Source organism: Palaemon carinicauda, chromosome 44 (assembly GCF_036898095.1).
Source record: "Palaemon carinicauda isolate YSFRI2023 chromosome 44, ASM3689809v2, whole genome shotgun sequence".
NCBI lineage: Eukaryota > Metazoa > Arthropoda > Malacostraca > Decapoda > Palaemonidae > Palaemon > Palaemon carinicauda.
In genome coordinates this window covers 13,746,386-13,758,885 of record NC_090768.1, presented here as the reverse complement: position 1 = coordinate 13,758,885, position 12,500 = coordinate 13,746,386, and positions in this window count along the sequence as shown.

Sequence of the window (12,500 nt, the reverse complement as noted above, 5' to 3'; positions counted from 1 at the left end):
GGATTGTGTTATTAAATTTAGACTTACCAAGACGATTCTTTATAATATATTTATTCTTTCACATTGTTTATTGACAAAACATATATACGATGGAGAAATATGGGTTAATAAATAAGTTTCGATTCACATTACTTGGTAATCATTCGAGAACAATGAAGGAGTTCGGACAAAAATACTTCCGACCAATCAGGTATCAGGAACCTTTCCGAGCTAAAAGGGCACCCCTGTGAGTCGAGTGCAAATATGCACCGCTATAAAAAATAGAGTATAGTTAAAAACGTTTGAATACGTAAAGCTTCCACCTTACCTGCATTTTAGTGCATTTCATAAACTAATAATTCTTGTTTAGGAAAAGTAAATAATACCATACTATTCTATCTTGTTCACATTAAAATTGACCTAAGTTATTTATCAATATTGAAAAAGAAAAACTTTATGCTTTATCCTTAAACATTACCCTGATTTATAGTGAAAATAAAATTATCATAGAACATACAGAAACGCAACGAAATTACGCAGGGAGCAACAGGAAAGGATAAAATGTTATAAAAATAAGCTATATAAATGCATATAATACACACTCATATGCATATATTTATATATAATGTGTGTGTTTGTGTGCGCGCCTGTGTGTATGTACGTTTGTATGTGTGTGTACATCACACTGAATATCAAGGAGGTGCGAAAATAACAAGACAATGGTCACTGAACCATTCATTCTTTACGTGCTGAATCGATAATGAACCACTTAAGCAGAGATCTTCCAAGATATTATTCTCGCTTCGCAAATCTAAACCAAAAGTACCTAAATACAGAGCACCATGCACCTCTATTTTGCGTCACCCTAGCACTCCATAGGTATAAAACTAATTGTCTTTGCAGAACTTCTACGTCCCCTATACAGAATTTTGAGGTCTTTCGCTCCTCTTTCACCCGCTTACCAACCCATTGTTCTAATAGAACCAGACCATCCCAAATACCCTAATCTTCACTTTCACCTATAATAACGTTTTTCCCATTTTTGACATAATTTAACATTTATTACACTTTTTATCTTTATGCCATACATAAGATGCAAACAAAATCTCATCAGCTTCAATTACATCAAATGTCCACACGTCAGTTATATGAAACCCGACTAAAAATTCCCTTACGGATTTTATTCGTGGCTTTCTCTACCTAATTTTCTGCACACACGCTGCACCCTTGTGTTTAGTCACCTCGTGTCTTTTCATATTATCGTTTGTTAAATTTACTGCCAAATAATTCTATGAATTTACCATTTCCTTTTTTCCACTTATAACAATTACTACTATAACTAACTCTTATTCATACTTACAAGCTCTTTTAGAGGTTTCTAATTTTTATCTTCACTATGCCCTTTTAGTACTATATAATCTGCAAACATCAGCCAATTCACACCAGGCTCACAAACCCTTTCATTGTCTCCCAGCCTTGTACCTTTAAAACTAATGTCCTTTCACCGATTTCTCTCATCACTTTATCTATAAGGATGCTACACAGGAATGGTTAACAAACAGTCTACTGCCTTAAGATCCCATTATCCCAAAAATCAGCCCCTCTCTGCTAAAAAAAAATTATCATCTATGCAATACATCCTCTACCCTCCATATTACTTGTGCCATCTGCATTTTCGAAGTTCATGTGTGCCACCAACATGCTTTTCCCGTTACTTTTTTTTTCACAACGTTTTCATAAATAAATAAATAGATTAAAATGTGGCCATGAAAAAAAAAAAAAACACCGACCCAAGACTGTGGTAGAGAAAGCGTTGATGCAGACCCAATGGCAGAGATCCAGGTTTGAGAACATTTGCTACATGGTCATCATCCAGCCAAAATTAACTTGATTACCATACCAGATATAAAACAGCAACCATGAGTATATACAAAGACACTGATGTCAATCAAGCAAAATGAGAATGATCACTCAATTTCGTTTACTATAAATTGAAAACCAGATATGAAACATCATGTCTGTAATTTAATTATTTCAAATTAGTGAAAGATTTATGCTTCAGGATGCAACTAAAATCTACAATAAAATGTGCTTATTTTCTCTCGCTTAGAGAATGAAAAAATAATCAGAGCCTAAAATTCTATAAAATAGCGTACTACTGCATTCTATAATGAACGGATGTCTATATTATAAGTCAATAGAGCCTGTCATTGTAAAGTAAAAATAGAGACCACACTTCATTGAATCTCTCTCTCTCTCTCTCTCCTCTCTCTCTCTCTCTCTCTCTCTCTCTCTCTCTCTCTCTCTCTCTCTCTCTCTCTCTCTCTTTACACACACTATATATATAGATATATATATATATATATATATATATATATATATATATATATATATATATATATATATATATATATATATATATAATTCCCTATCCGTTTGTATGAGACGACTAATGATATAGAATTTCATCCACCACTAAGCTGTTAAAGAACGAAATTGACTATAACTATACATTGGAATATCTCTAAAGCCACCCCTTGTTGAAGGAAACAGCTTCATGTCGATAAGACGTGTGTGTGCGTGCTTTGGAAAGCTTCCTGGCAAAATTACATAATTATCTAGTTTCAAATGTTAATACAATGAAAGTGGCGAGGGCTATTATAAAACCACCGTTATCAAAGAAAACAATTTCTAATCTACAAGAATACATTATGTGCTTGTAAAAAAAATGTTTAGGTGATTATATTATGTATTTATATATGTATGTATATATACAGTATATATACATATATATTATATATATATATATATATATATATATATATATATATATGAATATATGCAGAGAGAGAGAGAGAGAGAGAGAGAGAGAGAGAGAGAGAGAGAGAGAGAGAGAGAGAGAGAGAGAGAGAGATAAATATATATATATATATATATATATATATATATATATATATATATACATATACATATATATAAGTATATATATATGCATATATATATATATATATATATATATATATACACGTGTGTAGCAGAGACAGAACTACAGAATAAAACATTTTCATACAAATACATTATCAATCCCACTGCCAATAAAGTGTTTATGACAAATTCATATCTTTATATCCACTTGTTTTAAAAAAGACTATAGAGCAGTGTCCCGCTGCAATAACTATGAAGCTGGTCGTTTCAAATTGAAGTACAACGCCGCCCTCTAAACATGCTGTCGTGAACAGTTATGGGAGGCAATAGCTATAAGTTAGTCGCAAGAAATGGTAGTAGTAGTCCCTTTTGGTCGACTATGTTGAGGTGGTGTGGGTTGAGACGGGTGGAGTCGCGCAAGGGATCGGCCAACGCAACCTTATCAACTGACGTGTCCCTGGCCCCATGCCCCAGAAGGACCCCGTGCCCATTGTCCCTGGCCCTCTGCCCCAGAAGGGCCCTGTGGACAACCCCCATCCCTTCCTTGCCCTCTGCTCTGTTCTTGCTAAAGGTGGTGTGTATGTTGCTTCTTGTTAACAGAAAGCAATGTGGTTGTTATTAGCAAGGAATAATTATTCAGGAGTTGAGTTTTATTTCAAGAAATATTGCCCATCAAAAAGATTTTATTTATTTTTATTACATTTTATCAATTCCCTAACCTATTATTTAACATATGCCATTTCTATTAAAATTAATAAGTTCTACAGGAATTAACCAGATATAAATTTCAAACTTTGATATGTCGATAAAGAATACCTGCATTTGAAATATGATTATTTGTAAGAAACGGAAAAAACTAGTCTTTTCATTCAAAATTCCTTCACACAATTTATACAAAATGACAAAGAATATTTGTCATTTTCATTTTCATCACGGTCAACTTAAACATTTTACATTGGCTTCTCTTTACATTTACTCTGATTTTTTTTTTTTTATCATTATTGTGCATTCAACCTTAAATCTAAAAGAAAATCTTACATCGAAGATACGGAAGAAAATCGAATTCTCGCCATAATGACGGTGCCCGACTTCCTCAACCTGTCACATCCATCAAATATTCATGACGGTCATCAGATTTAACAAATTCGATTTTATAAAACTGCGTTCGCGCAAAAACTTACCGTATAGCTTAATTCTACTGAACATTCCTGACTAATCCCCCGCGATTATTTATTTGTGCACAGGAGTTATGACGCAAAAATATAATTCTGAAAAAGCGTGAAGTTTTCACACATTGCTGGAATATAAAACCACACAAAACGTTTTTAATTTCATATCAAGGTACAATTGATCTCTTTGTTGAAGCTGTTGCAAAATAAATTTCATATTTGCATACACGCCTCCACTATCCTCCTCTCAGTAACGATTACGCCAGGCATTCGAACGGAATTTGACCCTACTTTCAATTTTCCATTTATATGCGTGATTAACGCATCTCACATTTTTACAGTAAAATAAGAAAAATATATAAAAAACATGAATATATGAATATATATGCATACAGATGTACACTATATATACATATATGTGTACATATATATATAAGACGTATCTAAATACACACATGTATATAGACATATATCAGTGTACATATATACACATAGAATCTCCACAAGGTGAACTGTTTCATTTATATAAGCGTTAACAAATATTTATTATTATTATTATTATTATTATTATTATTATTATTATTACAAGCTAAGCTACAACCCCAGTTGAAAAAGCAGGATGCTTTACGCACAAGGCTCCAACAAGGAAAAATAACTCAGTGAGAGGGAAAAAAGGAAATAAATACACTTAAAGAGAAATAATGAACAATTAAAATAAATATTTAAAAAACAGTAACAACATTAAAATAAATTTTTCTTATATAAAAATCGAGTACCCGCCGAGTGTACCCTCCAGCAAGAGATCTCTATTCCAAGACGGTGGAAGACCATGGTACAGAGTCTATGGCACGACCCTAGACTAGAGAACAATGGTTTGATTTTGGAGTGTCCTTTTCCTAGAAAAGCTGCTTGCCATAGCAAAAGAGTCTCTTCTACCCTTACCAAGAGGAAAGTAGCCACTGAACAATTACCTCTTGATCAAATAATGGGAATAACACTAACAGGCATAAAAAGAGCAACATGGATACGAGAGTAAACCAAAGTAGAAGATAGTAGTAAATTGGTCAGCGCACCAGCCACCCGTTGAGATACTACCACTAGAGTGTTATTGGGCCTTCACTGACCAGACAGTACTATATTAGATCCCTCTCTCTAGTTACAGATCATTTAGTCTTTGCCTACACATATACCAAATAGCCTGGCCTATTCTATCCACATACACACGATAACAGTAAGATTACCAAACAATACTTCTTCGCTGAATAGGTTAACTACTGCACTGTAATTGTTCAGTGGCTACTTTCCTCTTGGTAAGGGTAGAAGAGACTCTCTAGTTATGGTAAGCAGCTCTTCTAGGAGGACACTCCAAAATCAAACCATTGTTCTCTAGTCTTAAGTAGTTCCATAGCCTCTGTACCATGGCCTTCCACTGTCTTGGATTAGAGTTCTCTTGTTTGAGGTTACACTGGGGTGCACTGTTCTATCTCATTTCCCTTCCTCTCGTGTGTGTATGTGTTTTTTATTTAATGTTGTTATTGTTCTTGAAATATCTTAATTTGATTGTTTATTTCTTCTTTTTTAGTTTATTCATTTCGTTCTTGTTTCTTTTCCTCACTAGGCTATTTTTCCCAGTTGGAGCCCTTGGGCTTATAGGACAATGGTTTTCTTACTAGGGTTATAGCTTAGCTTGTAATAATAATAATAATAATAATGATAATAATAATAATAATAATTATAATAATACAAATAACTATGATATTCTAACAACATTTAATCATAAGAAATGAGCATGGGCAGGACATTTAATGACAACGAGATAATGGACTGGCATTAAGAATAACATATTGGGTTCCTAGAGATTGAAAACGAAGCAGGGGAAGGAAGAGAAGACGATGGATTGGTGAGCTAAGAAAATTGCGGGTATAGACTGGCATAGATACACCATAAACCGACGCGAGTGGAAGAACATTTACAGGTTTATAGACCGCTCATGAATGGCAGAGTCAAGGGACAGTGAGATTGCCCTAGAAAGCAGGACAATGCCCTAGAGACTGACCTAACCATAAGATCAGTGCCCAAGCCCCCTATCCATCCAAGCTAAGAGAAGGAAGGGCCAGACAATGGCTTGTGATCACTCAGCAGGTAGACAGACCTATAGGCTCCCTTCAAACCCCCGAATCCTTAGCTCAAAAGGATGGGGATTGTTGCAGACACTAAATGAACTAAGATGTTTGAGCAGAGACGTTACCAATAACCCTACATGGACATTTGACCTACAATGGACTAGAAACGGATGATGATGATGATGATGATGTGTGTGTGTGTGTGTGTGTGTGTGTGTGTGTGTGTGTGTGTGTGTAGAACCTACTGGTCCCTTTTTGCCGGTCATAAGCAATTTTCAACTTTCTTTACTTCCCCACACTCTGATTCACCTATTACCGAGTCTCTTTCCGAACTGGAAGCAAATGAGAGACAGTTTACATCGATTTGGTGTTTACTTTTTGTAGCAGGACTCGACAACCTACTCCCCCCCCCCAAGAGATTTAGTGAGTACTATACGCACTTGCCATACACATACATACATACATATATATATATATTATATATATATATATATATATATATATATATATATATATATATATATTATATATATATATATATATATATATATATTATATATATATATATATATATATATATATATATATATATATATATATATATATATATATATATATGTGTGTGTGTGTGTGTGTGTGTGTGTGTATGCGTGTGTGTTTATACTACACACACACGCGTCTCTGAATTCCCAAAAGCAATCTGGGAAAAATAGAGATGTTTGTTTATTTGCATGTCAAATTGGCGCCGCGACATTCGAGGTCAACGACGCCGTTAGCAGAGTGAAGCGAGTGCGTCCGCAAGTTTTAGCATCGAGACAGTTATTGCAACCATCATCACTTCCATTTCTCTTGATAGAGGCAGTATGGGCAATGCACATATATAACAGAATCACTGCCCCTATCAACGGCTTTCTATTTGCCCAGTGCTGGTAAACGACTAAAAAGTCATTAAATCACCATCGACTTAATTGGACGCTTCATCGGCGACTAACTTTACCTTGTACATCCACCATCGACCTCAATTTTGAAGGACTCGAGGATGAATAAAAACATATTGTGTGCCATTCACTCCGTATTACATCTCTTAAAAAATATCGAGAGGCCCAAGACGGCAAGGTCACGAAAAGGGAAAAGATCGAGACTTTTGAGGGAGGAGATCAAATAAAATCATTAAGAAAATATGGAAAAGCACAAGACATTAAGAGTAAGAAAAACCTTACTTGAAAAGTTCTAGGATAGAGAGGTAAAGATAAGTCTGTATAACATATAACCATCATTATAGTATCTTATACCAATATAGTTTAGTACATCACAGATTAATGACGAACTTCTAAACAATCAATTTTAAATATGAATCTGTAAATGTGAAAGAGTAATCCTTCGTTCCCAATTAGCTGTAAATGTTTCCATCATTAAGAAAAACAATTAATGAACAGTGCCAAAAAGAGCTGAATGAAGTATATGTTAGGATAAGGTTCCACAACAGTATACATGAGATGTGATCAAGCCAACTTCACTTGCCCTGATAAGATTTCAAGGTCATTGAAGGAATAAAAAACAAATTATTTTTGGGGATTTATTAATTTACAAATTCTCGTGTCTTGAGATATTCTATAAAATTTAATAAAAAATTTCTTGAAATATTCAATACATACCAGTTCCCAAATCTTTCTAAATATCCTACACCGTGATGAATCTTTCTAAATATCCTACATCATGAAGTAAAAAAGTATCCTGCTTTTCTATACTGGAAACAAAATTAAGTAGCCTACAACAACAGACTGCCGGGGTGTGTTCCCTACACACATGGGTTTAGGCACAGCAAGACCCTCCCCTCCAGCTCCTCCCCCGAACCGAAAGCTCATTACTTTACGCTGTTTCCTCTCGCTGTCAAGTACATCACGAAACTAAGACTTTCGTGAAGTTTGCTGCAGAGTGCGAACTATACATTTCCTAGGGAGCTTAACGTTCCTTGCAGCACTCCCTTTCTACTTACACAGGAATACTTTAACCCCTCCAGGGTTGTAAAGCACAACAACGTTCTTTAAGACTCAGTGTCCAATTCTTCACGAGCCTCTGTGTTGGCCAGGCGTTTTATGGAATTCCAGGGAGGTGGATGTGCGAGGGTGAGAGGGGTATTGATCACGCATTCTGGCATTCCAGGCACGTCCATGGAACCTCAGGATGGCAAGACTCGAACTTTGTGTTCCTACTCCTGCCGGAGGGTTACTTATACGCACACGCTCTCTCTCTCTCTCTCTCTCTCTCTCTCTCTCTCTCCTCTCTCTCCCCAGTTCTATGGTACGTTAATGACGCATCTGGGTATTTAAACTATCCCATCTCCAGTTATTGCAACAGGCAAAATTTAGTAATTTAAAAAGAAACAAACAATTAACTGACCTATAGAAGTAATGATTGATATTGTAATGTCAAAACAACTTATGAATATCCTACTAACCTACCACACCTGCAACAATCCCTTTGAATCACATAAGCGTTTCCTCTCTTTAAAGTTTTATAGCCCACACTTCAAAACACTGTTTCCTAAACTAACGGGGAAAGGCTTGTGGGAGTAATAGAGAAAGAGTGAGGTTAATAAAAAAAAGGATATAGGAAGGGAATGGGAATGCTATGGAGAGAGAGAGAGAGAGAGAGAGAGAGAGAGAGAGAGAGAGGGGGGGGGGGAAAGTCTGTGAATTCACTTGAATAAAAGCACATGAAAAACTACCATTTATTGTAAAAATTATCACCTTTATTATATAATGGTAAAATTGAACATTTAAGATAAATATGAATAAAATAACAAATCTACTTACTTTTTTCTCACTGAATATAATTCATTATCAATATTTCACTAACTACATTATGTTATGTAAAATGTGCTCCATCTACAGCAGTACTTTAGTATAAGGAGAGCATGTGCCTAAAAATATCTGTTGCCTTGTGGAATTGACCTATATTCTGCAGTTTTTATTGTCTGTGTAGTTTTACCCTTCCCAAAACAGGATTCAAGTCAAATTCAATGATCAGATTCCTTTTTATGAAAGAATATACTTCATTCATAAATAGTTCGCAAGTAGTAGCGAGAAATTCGAACTTTAAAATATTCTCATTTGTGATAGAAGAAATACATTCAATCACAGCAGAACGTAATGAGGGAAGGGGGTATTCAAACCCAAAAATAACTTTATTCATACTAAAAGCTATACTAGCATTCAACAGCTGCAGGCAAAGGGGTCAGAGGAATTCGAAACTGGAAAAAGAAAAAAAAAAAAAAACTTTCATAACAAATATTTCAATTCGTAACAGTTAGAGAAATCCAAACCTATAATATCACTTCCCTTGTAGAATTAAATACATGCTGTCTATACCATTTAATATGCAAAGAAACATACATACATACATACACACACACATATATATATAAGTATTATTATGTTATATATTTACAGTACATTTAGTTTATAAACCGTATATATGTATAATTCATTATATATATATATATATATATATATACATATATTATATATATAAATATATATATATATATATATATATATATACAGTATATATATATGTGTGTGTGTACACTATATATAAAGTATATGAATTATATATAATGTATATATGCATATTGTACATACTTCTGGACTCAATCTTAGGTATAATATATACCTCGCCATGATTATATCTCTCGTAAATATCCTTGACAGTACAGCAAATACAGTAGAAAATATTTCAAATATTTAAGCAAATACCTCATAACCCAACCAAGACGTTTCACATGAAGTTTTAAACGCGGCATAAAATAGCCAATTGAAGACCTTTACCCTTCTCTGATTGCCCCCTCTGGAGAAGGGCTGCTTATAAAGCCATCGACGACATTAAAGTTCCTCTGGCAACTAGCGCGCAAATTCTGCAGCGTGCTTGCAATAGCTTCCCTAAACGAAACTATCCTAGTTAATTTCATCAAACAGACCTCAACTCGCCCGTAACTTCAAGTCCAGAGGCCCCAACTTCATTTACGATCACTGTTACTTGGAGGGGTTACCAATAACCGCGGCTTTGATGACAAGGTAACGAATAGCAGGAGGATTATTTAGTGGTCGAGCCAAACTAAGTTGGAATGACCTTTCTTTATTAGAGAAATTTGAGACAAGCTCGTCTGAATACCAAAAAAATAGTTGCTAAGTAATGATTGTCTTTACGCAATTTATATGGTGACAAAAAAGTATTGGCATGCTGACGTCCTTGGTGATAAATTCCAAAATTAAGCTAATAAACATAGAGCTTCTATGAGTAGCTTTTCTGATTCGATTGGCAATTACAGTCTTTCAAGATATGAAAAAATATGCCGTGCCGTTACTGTAGGAGGACCATCATAAAGACTGCCAAAGATACCTAATGTTCGCATCAAGATCCAAAATCTTCTCCTCTCGAAGAACTAGTACGAGCTGCCAAGCAGCAAATGCCTGAGGTCGGGATCGAGTCCCGCTAAAACTCGTCACTTCCTTTAGTGTCTGCAACCTTACCATCCTTGTGAGCTAAGGATGGGGGTTGTTTGTGGGAGTCAATAGGTATATCTGCTGAGTCATCAGCTACCAATTCCTGGCCTTCCTTGGTCCTAGCTTGGATGGAGTGTGAACTTGAAGGGATGATCATATGTATATACGACCAGTCTCTAACTTTGCCCTGCTTTCTAGAACACTGTCATTGTCCCTTGCCTCCGCCATTCATGAGTGGCCTTTAAAACATTTTAAAAACCTTTTAAAGACCTCTTGGCCAGGATTAAGAACAATGTCATTGAAACCAAAGCCGTAATTACAAAGCGCACTACAAAAATTCTCGGCATCACAACGCAGTGTAACCGTCTGGGGAAAATGAAATGAATTAAACCCAATACATCCGTATTCAATCCAAAACACCGCCCCCCTGCCCCAATTCTTTTTTACTGGATCCAAATATAATATATCCAGGTTGCCTTTGATGGTGTACATCAAGAGATATATTAAATTCTGATGTGTATAACAATCCTGTTGTTAATGTAAAGGCAGCCATCGATCGATTTCGATTCAACGGAATTAGGCAAAATGTTGGCTGGACTACGTAAATTACAGTACATATATTTTATTAATAAGAATGAATAAGTTACCTCAGAGAAAGAGGGATCCTAAAATTGCCAAAATATGCAAATAAATAGGTAAGGTAAATATGGTTTTCTTACTGAAAGTAAGTATCGGAGAATACACATTCATTTATTTTCCTTTTCTTGCTTTATGGATACTTTTGAATAATGCTTATTGTTTTGACTATTCTCATTTTCCATTAATTATGTTCTCCGTTTCTCTTAACAACAATGCCAGCCTCTTCGGCTATGAAATTCCTCCAAATAAGACTTGGACTTTTATATTACATCATACTTTCTCTCTCTCTCTCGCTTTCTCTCTCTCTCTCTCTCTCTCTCTCTCTCTCTCTCTCCTGGTCTTTTTTATAATATACATGGATAAGTGCCTCACATATGACTTTCCCTTTACATCCTCTCTCTCTCTCTCTTCTCTCTCTCTCTCTCTCTCTCTCTCTTTCTTTCTTGTCGTCTAGGGTCTTGAATCATTTGGGATTCCAGTCACATTCCAGAGCTGGGGGACTTGGCACCGCTGGACCTCTTAAAGGGGGAGTGTCCACCGTAGCGCTGACCACCCAACGCTTACAAACACCGCTCAGGTCACCTACTGATCACCCTACATCATTGAGGTCATAATATAACAGGACAAGGATTGCAGCAAGTTGTCATGTTCGTTATGGGGACAACACTTGACCCATATATTGACCTGGGATGTGAGTGGAGAGAGAGAGAGAGGAGAGAGAGAGAGAGAGAGAGAGAGAGAGAGAGAGAGGAGAGAGAATAAAGGTGATTTACTTGCAGAATCCAAAACGCGAACTGATGTTCAGTAATGAACGTCAGGTATGCATTCGGAATCTCAAAAGGTCGCACATTTCGCCTTATTCGTTTTTCATGTTCAGAATTTGAAATGAAATGGCAGAGTGATGGGTAAAATTGTTATGTATGTCGCTGAAAAATCGTTTACAAAAGCAAAAATAAACATTTCTCTAACAAACGGGGTATCAACAATTGCTATCAAAACAATTACTGAATAAACATTAAAACAGATTTCACTATTCAATTCTTAAAAACATTGTTTCGAAAATATAAAATTATGTTTTTTAAATGAACATAAACACATGCATAAGCATATTTTATGTATATCAGATTTATATATACAGTAAAAATGCAAATACATTAAAC